At 43.3% G+C, this 13,181-nt stretch overlaps 1 protein-coding gene across 1 annotated transcript in view; it reads left to right on the forward strand.

Annotated features, from left to right (window-relative positions):
- The window catches only part of bsna (bassoon presynaptic cytomatrix protein a), a 163,234-nt gene that overhangs the window by 35,128 nt on the left and 114,925 nt on the right, over nt 1-13,181 (forward strand). The window lies entirely within an intron of this gene.

Below are 13,181 nucleotides of genomic sequence, written 5' to 3' on the forward strand. Positions count from 1 at the left end.
AATTAATACTATTGGTGGACAGAAGGCAATCCTTCAGTTTTAAATGTTTAGAAATAACAGAAAAAAAGGGGGCCACGCAGTTAAACTCTGAATGTTGAAGAATGGATCGAACAGAGAGATGGTTTCAGATGTTTTTTCTGGCCTGTTGAGTCAGTGAATGAAAAGAAGTACAGATATGGAGAGGGAGTGAGAGAAGTTTTTGCTTGAAGAGGCACTTCTTTTTTGACCAATAAAACACATTTGAATTGGATCAGATTGAACTGATGTGAGTGACCGAAAGAAGGGAGTAAATGCAGTGATCAAAGAAATGGGAGAAATGGCTTAAGGTGAGGGCAGTGTTGGGCCCGGAAGTGTGAAAGAATAAAGTTATATTTTCTCAGAAATACATGTCATTTATATAAAAACAGTGAGCAGTTTGAGTAAGCAGTACAAAGGCTGCATGAAGAACTTTATTTGTGATAGACTGTGCATATGTAGATTCATCAAGTGACAGCACTTCCTTGGTGCCAGAATCTCCATTAGTGTGCTAAGACATGACACATGGGTCACAAATGAGACTCAACTTAGGTGTGATGTGAAGACAGAAGGCCAAGGATTCTTGTATTTTGCAGTCAAAAGACAAGTTGAAAGGATGGATTAGTGCGATGTTCAGAGGTGTATGTAGGGATGAGGAAGAGGAAAAAGGTTAAGAGTCTCGTTTTGATTGAGAGGTCGATGCTCGCCTTTGGTGATGGGGTCAAACTATCAGCCTCTTGTCAGCATCTGATGACTAATATCAAATATCAACATCTCTGAGCAGAAAGACTTTAGACAGAGAGCACAACCTCACTAGATTCAAAAGCATAAGGCTCTCTCTGATATATTAGCCATGCCGACACTCATTGATTCCCACTGTTGTCAGATACAGGCGCTTCTCATTCACAGACACCACAACAAACACTCCGCTGAATTAAACAAACAACTGTGTTTGTGTTGTTGTGACTCATTTTTCATTTGCTTTGGCACACTGAAACCAGAAGTATGTACCTAGTACATCATTCACCCCCATTGCTCCATGCTAACAAATTAGCATAGTAAATGGCTAATTATATTCAGGGTTAGAACACTCACAGATTGTGCTGGCAAGTAAAAGTCTTCTTTCTGTTTTTAAAAAAAAGGAAACTAATACAGCTTAGTAAATGTGGAATCCTGTTCATTATCACTAACACTTGCTGTGTCGTCATACTTTTACGTCACAAAACACATCCTTTAAAATGTGTTAGCCTGGAGCTGGTGGTTGCATAATACATAGTCAGAACAAAGATGATTTTAGAGCTTATATGCAGGGTGTCAGCTTCCTGTGAAGGATACAGTGTTAATGTTAAGTAATTATCAGCATAGCCTGTCAAGGTTTTACCGCTGTTGTGTGTTTTTTGAGCTCTCCTACTCTATTTGTAGGATAGCAACTTCTGTCAGGCTCGTATGTGATAATTTTTTGTACGAAACTTAGATCAGATTTGCAGATCCTCTACTTGCGGTCCAGTGTGTGTATGTGAAGGAAAGAGAGAGTGGTCAAAGGAGCTTGCAAAGAAAAGCGTCTGGACTTCTTTAAGTTGCTTGAAGACGTTTCACCTCTCATCCGAGAAGCTTCTTCAGTTCTAAGGTCAATTGGTGGAAAGAGAGAGTGAGTAGTACATGTTGATAACAGTGGATTGTGCTAATGAAGCTAATGAAGTGGGGAAAGGCAGAGATTGATAAGCCACAGACTTGTTATATATTAAAAAAACACAAAATACACATGTATACACTCACATAGCTTCACACATACAACAACACTACATAGACAGACTGTCACACGCATACTGTCTGTGGACACTCACTGATGTTGGCACTCACCCTAACTTTAACCTCAAACAGCCCTTTATGGAAAACGCACACACACGTGCGCGCGCACACGCACACACGCACACACACGCGCACACACACACACACACACACACACACACACACACACACACACACACACACACACGTACATCCTTCATGCATTAAACCTGTGCAATAAATTGTGATGTTAATCAGTTGAAGGAACCAACAGAGATTTGCTGTAGAGAAAATATAACTCAACAGCATAAAACTCAATATACTTAGGTGAAGAAGCCCTTTATTATCTTCTATATATCTGTAGAATGGTAGAGATGGAGGGAAAACATGTTGCATCTGTTTGCTGCATTTGAGTCACAAACCCTCCATCTTGTACCGATTAATTCTCTGGTCCTGCTGTTGTTTGGGTTTGTATGAATTATGGATCAGCTCTCTTCTCCTGTTAACATTCTCACTGTTTTCAATGTCCCTGCAAGTCAATGGTCCCACAGTTCTGTCCTGCAAACCTTATTAATGCAAAGCAAATTACAATATTAATATGACTTATTTACTAACAACAGCATGAGATTAGTAAGCATAAGCATAAAAAAATAAAACATTTAAATGCCATAATTAAACAAATATGCTCCATAACATCCAATAATGCACAAAGCGAACACTGACGACTGTCTGTCACTCCTTAAATATTTTTCGGGTTTATTATATTGAAATCCACACATTTCTTTCCCACCCTTTTAGGAAAAAAAAATACACACTGAAGGTTTTCTGCTTCCACTGAGATATCTAGACTCATACAAAAAAAAAACAACTCTTCCTTTACTTCTGTGTGTGAAGGGATCCAGCCATGTTATGTCTGCAGATATAGATTAATACCTAATCTAAACATTATCCACTAATATCACTTCTAATCAGTGTACCATGTACCCTAGTAATCCGACAAGCAGGGCTATGCTCCATATCTGCTGTGCTATGTTCTGATTTGATTTGCATAATTTAACATTAAACAGATGCAGCCAGGCAAGGAAAGAGATTATTTTAGCTATATTAGGAATCAGCTATGTTTTATTATGGGTATTTACGAACAGAAAATACCACATGAAAGCTAGAATACAATTAATAAAGGCGTGTTTTTTATATTTTATGATTAATTATATTTTAATAGGAAAAGGAGAAGACAGGAAAAATAAATGGCACAAAAAGGCACAAGACATTTTCTCGCTCAAAGTTTTAATTCTTTACACCTGTATGTTGAGGCTTAACCAAATTGTTTTATTCAAAAAAATGCAGAAAAGTACTTTAACTGAGCGAGTCGTCTTATAGAGAACTCCAAGTTGCATATCTGATCTCACACTGAGAACACCAAACCAGGAGAGAGACATCAATTATCCAGCCAAAGAGCAGGATGAGCGAGAGATTATGATCGATGTATCTAATTCAAGAAGGTGGCATTTATGAAACTTGGCTTTCATGCCATTAATTGGCATTTGTGCACAATGATGAGTCATTTGGAATCATGCACTGAATATACAAACTGTGGATTATATTGTCATGTCAGCGGGCTGTATTTCTTTTGCAAATGGTATAGCACTTTTGCATTAGTGTAATAATTACCTACCCATCTGCACACTAGGAAAGCGACTAAATTCTTACTCAACTAAATGAGGGGAAAAAAGTAGACTAATTGACTAGTCTAAAACTAAGAAACACTAAAATATTTAGTTAAATGTCAAAACCGTTTAATGGAAAATGTCAAAAACTGATAAGAAAGGCGTTTTAAGCCATTTATGACATTCTTCGATAACGAATCATGTTGATTAACTGTGCGTCACCTTGCATTGTGCATTATCAACATTACATGTTATGATCCAGACAGCGAAGAAGAAAAATACTTATATATATGATATGAAAAAATATAAATGTAATATATGTTCATGTATTTCTAAAATATGAGAACATCTGGAAGATGAATAAATCGTGACTTGCTGTGCATTATTAATGATGCAGATTGTTGAAAATTCATGACAACCACTTGAACAAGGTAAAATCTAACATAACACATTAGTGTGTGAATGTGTGTGTGAATGGGTGGATGACTGGTTGTGTAAAGCGCTTTGGGGTCCTTAGGGACTAGTAAAGCGCTATACAAATACAGGCCATTTTACCATAACAAATCAAGAAAACATCGAGCTATTTTCTTCCGCTTATCTGTCAGTCAGGTCGTGGTGGCAGCAGGGAAACCCAAACTTTCCTCTTGCCACTTCCCCCAGCTTATCCGGGGAAATGTCGAGTGTTTCCCAGGACAGCTGACAGATGTAATCGCTCCAGCATACCCGGGTCTATGTTGTGGCCTCTGGCTGATAAAACATGCCTGGTCTGAAGACTTTACCCAGGAGATGATGGAGTTAGCCGTATCCTTTCGATGTGGAAGAGTAGCGGCTCTACGCTGAACCCCTCCCAAATGAATAATCTCATCACCCTATCGCTAAGGAACAGCCCATCCACCTTTCAGAGAAAACTCATTTCCGCTGCTTGTATCCGTGACCTTGTACTAATAGTGGTAACAAAAGGATAGGCCAAGATTCACAGATTTATGGGGTTTCTCAACAGTGATTCACCATCTAGTTGCAGATACTGTAGCTGCATGACATTTAGGACACGATAGTTTACCGGCATTGGGCATCAGTTAAAATTAGCTAGATTAAATGACCAGTAAGTCTACATACATATATGTCTTAATTTCTTAATTCGATTAACCTTTCATGTTAATCAAAGTTTCTTTTAGTTGTTCTAACTCTCTTATCAATAGGAGTCCATTCAGTTCTGATAGCTTGATTTAATTTGGTCGGATTCAGTTTACCCAATGCTTTCACTCACTGTACGTGCAAAGTGGCTGATTATGAATACTCAATAACACTTCAATGAGTTACCAAAAAAACTCCAACAGAAAAAATTTGAATGGTGAAAATTAAACTGACTGTTTACTGATTTACAAGAAAATAATTTGAATTCATAATCCAGTGTGTAATCAATTCACGGCTTAAGTCCTCTGCACGCTTCAGTAACAGAAAATATTGTCAAGGCGTGCTGTGTGGTAGGTGGAGAGCATACCCAAAATGTAGGAACCCTCAGACTAAAGTAAACTCAAAGTGCAGCTTTATTAGCTAGCACCAGCAAGTTTAACGAAAACACAAGGTGAGTACACAACATCGAGGAGTACAACAATGACATGATGAAGACCAGAGGGAAACTGAGGACTTTAATACGCACACGAGGTAACTAGGAAGATGCAAAACAGCTGGGCAAAAGAAGGCACAAGTGAACTTAGTCAGACAGGGGAAGCAAAACTGAATACAAGCGGGACAAGAAACTATCAAAATAAAACAGGATGCTACCATTAAGGCTGAGACATACAGACTTGACAAACACAAAGGGAGAATAAACAGAGACATGACTGGGGAAACAGACAAAGAATACACAGAAAAAAGACAATCAAAACTATAAGACTTTAACCACAAACCCTTAAAAATAAACAAAAAAGAAAATACAAAACTAAGAATACTCATCAAATCAAATCACTTTTATTGTCACATCGCATTACTGGTACACTGGTACAGCACATGTGAGGGAAGTTCTTGTGTGCAAGCTTCACAAGCAATAGTGGTGTACAAAATATAAGATATATATATATATATATATATATGTATATATATATATATGTATATATATAAATATGGAATGATAAATAGGGGAATGACCCGCCAATTTCCGGGGGCGAGGTCACTGAGGCAGTTAAACTATTCCTTGGTGGCAGAGCCCCTGGTGTTGATGAGGTCCGTCCCGAGTTCCTGAAGGCTCTGGACGTTGTAGGGCTGTCCTGGTTGACACGCCTCAGCAATGTTGCGTGGAGATCAGGGGCAGTACCTGTGGACTAACAGACCGGGGTGTTGGTCCCCATCTTTAAGAAAGGGGGCCGGAGGGTGTGTTCCAACTACAGGGGGATCACACTCCTCAGCCTCCCTGGGAAAGTCTATGCCAGGGTGCTGGAAAGGAGAGTTCGTCCGCTAGTCGAACCTCGGATACAGGAGGAACAATGCGTTTTTCGTCCTGGTCGCGGAACACTGGACCAGCTCTTTATCCTCTCGAGGATACTTGAGGGTGCATGGGAGTTTGCCCAACCAGTCTACATGTGTTTTGTGGACTTGGAGAAGGCATTCGACCGTGTCCCTCGGGGTGTCCTGTGGGAGGTGTTGCGGGAGTATGGGGTGTCTGGCCCATTGCTTCTAGGCGCAGCCAAGTGGCAGAGGGCTTTCGCTTTGGTGGCCTCAGAATCTCATCTCTGATTTTTGCGGATGATGTGGTTCTGTTGGCTTCATCGGGTGAGGGCCTCCAGCTCGCACTGGAACGGTTCGCAGCCGAGTGTGAAGCAGCGGGAATGAGAATCAGCACCTCCAAATCTGAGGCCATGGTTCTCAGCCGGAAAAGGGTGGAGTGCCCACTCCGGGTCGGGGATGTGTTCCTGCCCCAAGTGGAGGAGTTCAAGTATCTCGGGGTCTTGTTCGCGAGTGATGGGAGAAGGGAGCCGGAGATCGACAGATGGATTGGGGCTGCAGCTGCAGTAATGCGGATGCTGCACCGGTCCGTCGTGGTGAAGAGGAAGCTGAGTGTAAAAGCGAAGCTCTCAATTTACCGGTCGATCTACGTCCCTACCCTCACCTATGGCCACGAGCTGTGGGTAGTGACCGAAAGAACGAGATCGCGGATACAAGCGGCAGAAATGAGCTTCCTCCGAAGGGTGGCTGGCCTCTCCCTTAGAGATAGGGTGAGAAGTTCGGCCATCCGGGAGGGGCTCAGAGTAGAGCAGCTGCTGCTCCACATTGAAAGAAGCCAGCTGAGGTGGTTCGGGCATCTGACAAGGATGCCTCCTGGGCGCCTCCTGGGTGAGGTGTTCCAGGCATGTCCCACCGGGAGGAGGCCCCGGGGCAGACCCAGGACACGCTGGAGAGATTATATCTCTCGGCTGGCCTAGGAACGCCTTGGTGTTCCCCCGGATAAGCTGTAGGAGGTGGCTGGGGAGAGGGAGGTCTGGGCCTCTTTGCTTATTAAGCTGCGGGGCAGCAGCCTAAGATAAAGCGGATGAAGATGGATGGATGGATGGATGGAATGATAAATATGCAAGGAATGGTATGAATACATGTACAATAAAAAGAATGTATGCAGATTACTAAATATGCATACCAGATATATATGTGTATATATAAAAAAAATCAAAAAAACACCCAGCACGCCCCTGCGGGCGGTTTATCCTTCAAGCTCGGGTCCTCTACCAGAGGCCTGGGAGCTTGAGGGTCCTGCGCAGTATCTTAGCTGATCCCGGGACTGCGCTCTTCTGGACAGAGATCTCCAATGTTGTTCCCGGGATCTGCTGGAGCCACTCGCCTAGCTTGGGAGTCACCGCACCTAGTGCTCCGATTACCACGGGGACCACCGTTACCTTCACCCTCCACATCCTCTCGAGCTCTACTCTGAGCCCTTGGTATTTCTCCAGTTTCTCGTGTTCCTTCTTTCTGATGTTGCTGTCATTCGGAACTGCTACATCGATCACTACGGCCGTCTTCTTCTGTTTGTCTACCACCACTATGTCCGGTTGGTTAGCCACCACCATTTTTTTCACCACCAGCTCGGTCATTCTCCACCACCCTTGGGGGCGTATCCCATTTTGACTTCGGAACTTTCAGGCCATATTCGGCACAGATGTTTCTGTATACTATGCCGGCCACTTGGTTATGGCGTTCCATGTATGCCCTGCCTGCTAGCATCTTGCACCCTGCTGTTTTGTGCTGGATTGTCTCAGGGGCATCTTTACACAGCCTGCACCTGGGGTCTTGCCTGGTGTGATAGACCCCAGCCTCTATGGATCTTGTACTCAGAGCTTGTTCTTGTGCTGCCATGATTAGTGCCTCTGTGCTGTCTTTCAGTCCAGCTTTGACCAGCCACTGGTAGGATTTCTGGATATCAGCCACCTCCTCTATCTGCCGGTGGTACATATCGTGCAGGGGCCTGTCCTTCCATGATGTTTCCTCGTCTCCCTCCTCTTTCTTGGGTTTCTGCTGCCTGAGGTATTCACTGAGCACTCGGTCAGTTGGGGCCATCTTCCCAATGTATTCTTGGATGTTCATTGTCTCATCAATGTTGCCTTCTGGTAGCTCGATCCCCTCAGTTCTGACTACCTTCCCTCTCTTTGTTATCATCCGACTACACTTCTCCAATAACATCCCAATGTCATTGCTGTATATCCTGGTAGTGTGGATCAGTGAATCAATGTCTCGTTCACTCTTGGCATACAGCTTGATGTCATCCATGTACAGGAGGTGGCTGACAACTGCTCCGTTCCGTAGTCGGTATCCGTAGCCAGTCTTGTTAATGATCTCACTGAGGGGGTTCAGGCCTATGCAGAACAGCAGTGGGGACAGAGCATCTCCTTGGTAGATCCCGCACTTGATGGTGACTTGTGCTATGGGCTTGGAGTTGGCCTGTAGTGTTTTATGCCACATCCCCATTGAGTTCCTGATGATGGCTCTTAGGGTCCTGTTGGTCTTGTACAATTCTAGGCATTCCAGTATCCAGCTGTGGGGCACTGAGTCATAGGCCTTCTTGTAATCAATCCAGGTAGCGCACAGGTTGGTCAGCCTGGTCTTGCAGTCTCGGCTGACTGTTCTGTCTACCAGTAGCTGGTGTTTTGCGCCTCTGGTATTCTTGCCAATCCCTTTCTGTGCCCCGCTCATGTATTGACCCATGTGCCTGTTTATCTTAGCCGATATGATGCCTGACAGGAGCTTCCATGTAGTACTGAGGCAGGTTATTGTTGGATGGGACCGGTCCCTTCTTGGGGTACTTGGGGATCAGGACCGTCCGACCTTCGGTTAGCCATTCCGGGTGTCTCTCGTCAACTAGCAGCTGGTTCATTTGTGCTGCCAGACGTTCGTGGAGTGCAGTCAGCTTCTTCAGCTGTAGGCGTGAACCATGTCGGGGCCTGGTACTGTCCAACTCTTCATACTAGAGACCCTTGCTTGGATGTCCGCCACCGTGATGGTTACTGGACCCTGTTTGGGGAGGTTGCTATGGTCTGCCCTCAGATCCACTAGCCACTGAGCATTGCCGTTATGGGTTGCGTCCTTCTCCCATATGCTCTTCCAATATTGCTCCATCTCCAGCCTTGGTGGTGCTGTTCTCTTATTGTTCCCTTGCCACTGAGAGTACACCTTTGCTGGTTCTGTGGAGAACAGCTGGTTTATTCTCCTGCCTTCTATCTCTCTGGTGTACCTCCTCAAGCAGCTGGCCAAGGCTGTGAGTCTTTGCTTGGCAGTTTCCAAGGCCTCAGGTATGGACAGCTTGCTGTATTTCTTATGCACCTTCTTTGTTGCACCTTTCTGCAACTCCGTTAGTTGGCTAACCTCCTTCCGTGCTACTTTGATCTTGCCCTCTAGCCTCCTTCTCCATGGAGGGTACTGCTCCTTGTGGCTGTTCAACTTGTAGCCAAGCATCTCACTGATCACTGCTGCCGTATTGTAGATCAGCTTGTTAGTGTCGGTAATCATGGCTGTAGGTATCATTCATAGTGCTGCATTAACATCATCGAGCAGACCTTCTGAGGGTACTTCACGTAATCTTGGTAACCGGCTACGGGGGATCCAGGTTTCAAGCTTGGCCATGATCCTATCTTTCAGGTCAGTTCCTCTCGCACTCAACGATCCTTCTCCTATCGTACTTGGGGCTTTGTACCCAATTTCGGGTGCAAATTCTCCCCCCTGACCTGGCGTCCTGGCTGCCCCTTGCCGTAGCATTTATGTTGTACCTCGTCAATCTCTAGCTGTGAGAGCAGTCCCTTCTTTCGAATGTTGGAACACTGAGCTACTAGTTGTTTCGCCGTCATTGTGGATGTTGGGTATCGAAGAATCCATAGGTCCCTCATCCTATTCATGTAACCCCTTTTGTTTCATATGTTAGGCTATGCCCTCTCTATTTTTGGTAATTCCACACCGGTGGAATCACAAACAAAACACGCAATAAGAGGCTCTAATGCGTGTTTTTCAATCTCGCGGCCCATGTCACCCCTACTTGCGGCCCACATAATGTCGTGAAGTAATACTTTTAAAAATTATTATTCAAAAAATTATTTAACATAAAGGCAATAGGCAGAGTGTTACGGGCATCACCCTAAAGAATGTAGCTTCATGGGCAGTGTAGTCCATGCTGCAGGGAGAATGGACTGCCATACCCGTTATGTGTCTGTGAGCACGAGGGAGAGAGAAAAAGGACAGTCAAAAAGTACAAGCAGAAACGGGAGATGGAAGCATGTAAATATAATAATAACCACTGCAGCTAAAAAGAGTGCCTGACGAGCCCAGTTACTCATTTTATATTAAGATTTAAAAATCTAGTTGGTATTGGTATGGCGAGTAACCCTCAGTAATAGTAATAAATCACACAGCAATAGTACATTCATGTAGATGTAAAAGGCATGATAATATATTAAGTAATCCAAAGTATTCAGAATACGTTACTCTCATTGAGTTTGGGGCATGTATTCTGTAATCTGTAGTGGAATACATTTTAAAAGTAACCTTCCCAACACTAGAAGTGTCTATGAAGTGTAGTCAGTTTTCAGCAGTCTGGTGGCCTGATGGAAAAAGCTGTCCCTCAGTCTGCTGGTTCGGGACTGGATACTGCAGTACCTCCTGCCTGACAGAAGTAGTCTGAACAGTCTCGGGTGACTGGAGTCTTTGATGATCCTCCCCGCTTTCCTCAGGCAAAACTTGCAGTTCTTTCTCTGTGTATGCTTGCTGCTCACTTTCCTTCATTGAAAATGTCTTGAATTGGTTTTTGGTCATTGAAAACTGTGACCTGTTTACCAAAGATGTAATGATGAAACTTGGTGCAAACGTGGACGATATACAGCATTTCCTTTTCTATTTGTGCATAGCTCGTTTCTGCATCTGTTAGAAACCTAGACCAGTTGTGGGGAACTCCAGGCCTCAAGGGCCAGAATCCTGCAGGTTTTGATGTGTGATGTGTTATCTTGACCCAACACAGCTTATTTAAATGGTTAAATTATCTCCTCAACTTATCAGAGTCTTTCTGATGATTTGGCTGCCAAGCAAACTCCATGTTGCTTTTCAGTAAATGTCACAGGGATGCATCTTCCTCACTCCCTTAACCTTGGTGAAATATGTGACAAACCCCAGAAAACACCTTAGACCTTTTTTATCAGAGGGTGAAGCCATGCAAATAATGCCTCAACTTTAGCTGGGTCTGGCTTAAGACCATCTGCAATGAGTCCAACATATGGCACTTGAGTCTTGCGAATGAAACAGCAGTCTGAGCCATCGGTACCTGTCAACAGGAGTGTTGAAGGTTGTGAGGAATGAAGACTCTTCATCCAGTTCTAGCTACAGAAATCCAGAGTTTGCATCCAGGACTGAGAATATTTGTGCACCTGGCACGACAGATACAACCTCCTCAATAGCGTGCATGGGGTAATGCTCTCTTTTGAGGACTTTACTCAGAATACTAGGATCAAAACAAATCCTTACTTTGCCTCCTCAGGTGACTGCTACCATGGAGCTGACCCATTTCATGGATTGTTCAACTTTAGCAATGTGGCGATTTCTTTCCATCTCATGTAGTTTCTGCACAATTTTCTCTTTCAGTGCTGCAGGCTGTCTGATACAGGATGTACAACTCCTTTTGCACTGGCATTTGTCTCTGAGACAATTCATATAGGAAGTGTCAGATCCTCACCTCTATCAAGTAGTCTTTGTTACACTCTTTTTCCACTAAGTCCCACAATTTTGGCGTTGACTACCCTGTCATCTGAGTCAGTATACTCACAGTCCGCTAAAAGCAACCCTAATCCTATTCAAAGTGGTCAAAACTTTCACTTGGCCTTGCCTGTTGAAGCAATGACAAGCAATTAGCTTAGTTTTCCTTGGTTTTATGTAGCTGGCAAACCTATTCAGTATCTTAGTGAGGTCCTCTTTCTTCCTGTCCGCCCAGTTCAGACTCTTGTAGATTTCTCTGCCTTCCTCATCAATCCACATACTTAGCCAACCTGCTCTCTGCTTAGCAGATAGCTGTGACTGCGGCACGTGAAAGACGAATATGGCTGTTGAACTGCACTTGCTAAATCTGTTCTTGAGAGACATCTGTCACCATGTATGGTATCGTAACTGCCAGAAAAAACAAATGGGAGCTCAAGAAATAATGGCTTTTTAAATTTCAAATCACTCCACAATTACAACACATGTCTGCCCTCTGGTGGCAGGAGGAGTACTCAGAACAAGCTGGAAATTAACAGCACTCCCAGCACACCCAATATATTACAGTCATCACCATCTGTGTTTCCGATATGCCTGCAGCAAAATTACAGGTGGCATTTTTTGTTTTAAAATGGATAAATAGCATCTAGGAATGAACCAGATGAACTCCTGCTCATTTGATGTTTTGTGTGTGCTGTGCGGTGTGTACTGGAGTTGTCAGTTTAGCACATTAAAAGGATAAACCCCGAGTGTTGCAGCTCTTATGAATATAGATGGGGGATAGTGAAACACCCACACAACATGTATTTGCAGCTCATTTATGTGAGTTAGTCATTCCTTGAAAAAAAGTACACCTGGGGAAATATGCTAAAAAGCCTTGCTGTGTTGGTTCACATCTGAATCCATAAAGATTATTTGCTAATGTGTTGCGGGTTGTTACCTTTCCAGATGTTCTGACGATTAGACTGAAAAAACAGTCAAATTTGGCTTTTAATGTTGCAGTAAGCAGAAGTCTTAAAAGAAAAGGGATAAAAACAAACACAAAAAATTGACAGCCTTCCTTCAGCAGCTCAGCCCTGTTGGTTTGTCTGTAAACCAACCACTGCAGATGGTCTTAATATGTGGACATCATATTTTGGGTTGTATAGACCAAATATCGTAGAACTTTGTCTGTAATTCTTGATCTATTGCAGTTTAAGTAAACAAAAATCGGAAACCTGCTCTGGAATAAGAAAGAATTCCATTGGTTGATGTACGTTATATAGTCTCTTGTTAAACAGCCGTTTGAAACCTTGGAAAGAAATAGGTTACTTAGGTAACACGGGTAATATTTCCATAGCTTTACTTTAAAAACTGAACATTAGAATTCATGCAATTAGTCTATCTTCTTCCGCACACTGCATCATACAGTTTAACTTAGTTATACTAAATATTATATTATTATTAACTTTACATGGCTCAGGGGGTTGGGAAGCACATCTGTAACCGGAAGGTCGCCAGTTC

The sequence above is a fragment of the Rhamphochromis sp. 'chilingali' genome (assembly GCF_963969265.1).
Source record: "Rhamphochromis sp. 'chilingali' genome assembly, chromosome: 12".
Classification (NCBI taxonomy): domain Eukaryota; kingdom Metazoa; phylum Chordata; class Actinopteri; order Cichliformes; family Cichlidae; genus Rhamphochromis; species Rhamphochromis sp. 'chilingali'.